Raw genomic sequence first — 4,509 nt, 5'->3', positions numbered from 1 at the left:
ATAATCATTAACATTACGATTGTTACCATTAACACTATTATAAATATCTGTACCATTTTTCATTTAGTCTATAGCAACATCACCTTCACTGTCTGTACTTCTGTGTGTATATTGTGTAGGCTGCCTCCCTCCCCTCTCTCTCTCCTTACATCCCTCTCTTTTTCTCTCTATTCCTCTCCTGCTCTCTCTCTCTCTCTCTCTCTCTCTCTCTCTCCCCCTCTCTCTCTCCTCCACCCCCAACCGGTCGAGGCAGATGGCCGCCCACCCTGAGCCATGGTTCTGCTCGAGGTTTCTGCCTCTTAAAAGGAAGTTTTTCCTTGCCTCTGTCGCCTAGTGCTTGCTCTTGGTGGGAACTGTTGGGCTTCTGTAAATATCATCACAGAATACGGTCTAGACCTGCTCTTTTATGAAAAGCGCTGTGAGATAACTGTTGTTGTGATTTGGCGCTATATAAATAAAACTGAATTGAATTGAACCCAGGGCCAACCGCACCAGCATATGGTCTCACAAGGGGTCTGAGGATCACATCTCTCAGGTACCTCTGGCGAGCGCATGGAGGGCCCCCCAAAGAAATGGCACCCCACACCATTACTGACCCACCGCCAAACCGGTCATGCTGGAGGATGTTGCAGGCAGCAGAACGTTCTCCACGGCGTCTCCAGACTCTGTCATGTCTGTCACATGTGCTCAGTGTGAACCTGCTTTCAGCTGTTAAGAGCACAGGGCGCCAGTGGCGAATTTGCCAATCTTGGTGTTCTCTGGCAAATGCCAAACGTCCTGCACGGTGTTGGGCTGTAAGCACAACCCCCATCTGTGGACGTTGGGCCCTCATACCACCCTCATGGAGTCTGTTTCTGACCGTTTGAGCAGACACATGCACATTTGTGGCCTGCTGGAGGTCATTTTGCAGGGCTCTGGCAGTGCTCCTCCTGCTCCTCCTTGCACAAAGGCGGAGGTAGTGGTCCTGCTGCTGGGTTGTTTCCCTCCTACGGCCTCCTCCACGTCTCCTGATGTACTGGCCTGTCTCCTGGTAGCGCCTCCATGCTCTGGACACTATGCTGACAGACACAGCAAACCTTCTTGCCACAGCTCGCATTGATGTGCCATCCTGGATGAGCTGCACTACCCGAGCCACTTGTGTGGATTGTAGACTCCGTCTCATGCTACCACTAGAGTGAAAGCACCGGCAGCATTCAAAAGTGACCAAAACATCAGCCAGGAAGCATAGGAACTGAGAAGTGGTCTGTGGTCACCACCTGCAGAACCACTCCTTTATTGGGGGTGTCTTGCTAATTGCCTATAATTTCCACCATTTGCACAACAGCATGTGAAATTGCATGTGTTGCTTCCTAAGTGGACAGTTTGATTTCACAGGAGTGTGATTGACTTGTTAGTGTGAGTTATATTGTGTTGTTTAAGTGTTCCCTTTATTTTTTTTGAGCAGTGTATAAATCAAATAATACTATCTAAAATATATTATTGCCATCCTAAGCTTCCTATCAGACCAGTTCACCTATAATAATCTGAAGTTACAGATCAAACCTTACAAATGTTTACTTCTCGATAACAGGTAGTGCTATTTTTGTATTTTTCTTTAATTGTTATTTTTATTTCAGTTAACTAAAATGTTTTTTCACATACAACTTTAGCCTACTAAAACAATATCATATTTTAGTTTAGTTTTAATCTATAATCACCTTGCTAACTACACCATCCTTGGTCCACTTTTATTTTGAATGTTTTACCACTTACTTTTGCTTCCAAAAAAAAGAATAGACTACATGACTTCCAATATTGGCTTATAACAAAAAAAAATTGACTAAAGTTCGAAGATTATCCTCATTCTTTATTCAGAAGGAATAACAATAAAATGAATCACCAACTCCAATCAAAAACGGCCTGTTTTTCTATTCTGACATTATCCAACAGTTATTTATATTTTTGTTTTTAAACAAATAACAGATTTTTCCTTTTGAATTATAAGTAGTATTTATAAATTTCATATGGTGACATTAATTGTCTTGTAATTGCAGTATGGGTTGCAAGATCCAAATGTTCCCAAACACGATTGTTATGAAGAGAGCGTCGTCACACTTGGGAACGGGTTGGAAGAAATGGGCCGTCAAGTGCGCCTGAGGTGGGCTGCGGAACAGCAGGGACAGCTCACTAAAAAACTTTGATAAACTCAAAAATTATTATGAAGCACTAGAAAAACAATTCAAAGAACTTCAAGCAAAGTTCGAAGTCCTGCTTTGCTAAGGATGGTAAGTGTTTGTGTTTAGTTGCAGTTTCCATGTATTTAAAGTGAGTGATGAATGATGAACTTACAACATTAATTAGTTTGAGCAGTATTCAGTGTTTTGGATACTGTAAATGTAACTCAGCCTTGTTATGTGATATGTTACTTCAGCGTAAAAAATGTTACCGTGACCCAAATTATGGCGCTCAGCTCCCAAAAGGAGGGTCTGAGCCTCCCATGGAAGCAATAAAATCATGCATATGTGGGGGTCTCTAATTCATTTATCAACAACCAATATTTTTTTATCACAAGTATTTTTCATTGTAATTAGTACTATTATTTACATTAAAAAGATAAACAGACTTAAATTAACATACTTTCCAAATAAACTAGGCTGCACTCCGCATCACTCACCGGATGGCTGCACTTCTCTACCATCAGCCACAATCGTGCGCACAATTTTGAACTAACAGGTTGAGACCACGACCCATGAACATGTTCAACTCAGTTGTTGTTTACTGTAGTATATTAGACTCTGTATTGCCTGCTGCTTATTTGTTTAGTAAGCTATTATTGGCTTTTTAATGCATCCTGCAATTAGTGCAACGCTACATATGATAAAATGCTTGCTACTGTGTGCCAGTGACAGTGCGTAAAATAATAACACTTTAATATTAGATCTACCATAAAAGGTAAAATTGCAGTGCAAAAGTCTGTGCTGGCATTTTTCAGGCTATAGAAAATTAAACTTTGTTGCAAAATCTCAGATTTGTGGGGCTTGCTGTGTGTATCTTTGTGCCTTTGCATGTGTGAGAGAAGGATAGTAGTAAAGGTATTTGAAGGTACAGGGAGGAAAATAAGTATTTGAACACCCTGCTATTTTGCAAGTTCTCCCACTTAGAAATCATGGAGGGGTCTGAAATTGTCATCGTAGGTGCATGTCCACTGTGAGAGACATAATCTAAAAAAAAAATTCCAGAAATCACAATGTATGATTTTTTAACTATTTATTTGTATGATACAGCTGCAAATAAGTATTTGAACACCTGAGAAAATCAATGTTAATATTTAGTACAGTAGCCTTTGTTTGCAATTACAGAGGTCAAACGTTTCCTGTAGTTTTTCACCAGGTTTGCACACACTGCAGGAGGGATTTTGGCCCACTCCTCCACACAGATCTTCTCTAGATCAGTCAGGTTTCTGGGCTGTCGGTGAGAAACACGGAGTTTGAGCTCCCTCCAAAGATTCTCTATTGGGTTTAGGTCTGGAGACTGGCTAGGCCACGCCAGAACCTTGATATGCTTCTTACAGAGCCACTCCTTGGTTATCCTGGCTGTGTGCTTCGGGTCATTGTCATGTTGGGAGACCCAGCCTCGACCCATCTTCAATGCTCTAACTGAGGGAAGGAGGTTGTTCCCCAAAATCTCGCAATACATGGCCCCGGTCATCCTCTCCTTAATACAGTGCACTCGCCCTGTCCCATGTGCAGAAAAACACCCCCAAAGCATGATGCTACCACCCCCATGCTTCACATTAGGGATGGTGTTCTTGGGATGGTACTCATCATTCTTCTTCCTCCAAACACGGTTAGTGGAATTATGACCAAAAAGTTCTATTTTGGTCTCATCTGACCACATGACTTTCTCCCATGACTCCTCTGGATCATCCAAATGGTCATTGGCAAACTTAAGACGGGCCTTGACATGTGCTGGTTTAAGCAGGGGAACCTTCCGTGCCATGCGTGATTTCAAACCATGACGTCTTAGTGTATTACCAACAGTAACCTTGGAAACGGTGGTCCCAGCTCTTTTCTGGTCATTGACCAGCTCCTCCCGTGTAGTTCTGGGCTGATTTCTCACGTTTCTTAGGATCATTGAGACCCCACGAGGTGAGATCTTGCATGGAGCCCCAGTCCGAGGGAGATTGACAGTCATGTTTAGCTTCTTCCATTTTCTAATGATTGCTCCAACAGTGGACCTTTTTTCACCAAGCTGCTTGGCAATTTCCCCGTAGCCCTTTCCAGCCTTGTGGAGGTGTACAATTTTGTCTCTAGTGTCTTTGGACAGGTCTTTGGTCTTGGCCATGTTAGCAGTTGGATTCTTACTGATTGTATGGGGTGGACAGGTGTCTTTATGCAGCTAACGACCTCAAACAGGTGCATCTAATTTAGGATAATAAATGGAGTGGAGGTGGACATTTTGAAGGCAGACTAACAGGTCTTTGAGAGTCAGAATTCTAGCTGATAGACAGGTGTTCAAATACTTATTTGC

This window comes from Micropterus dolomieu, linkage group LG10 (assembly GCF_021292245.1).
Source record: "Micropterus dolomieu isolate WLL.071019.BEF.003 ecotype Adirondacks linkage group LG10, ASM2129224v1, whole genome shotgun sequence".
NCBI lineage: Eukaryota > Metazoa > Chordata > Actinopteri > Centrarchiformes > Centrarchidae > Micropterus > Micropterus dolomieu.
The sequence above is the reverse complement of the archived record's forward strand: the minus strand, read 5'-3'. Positions refer to the sequence as shown.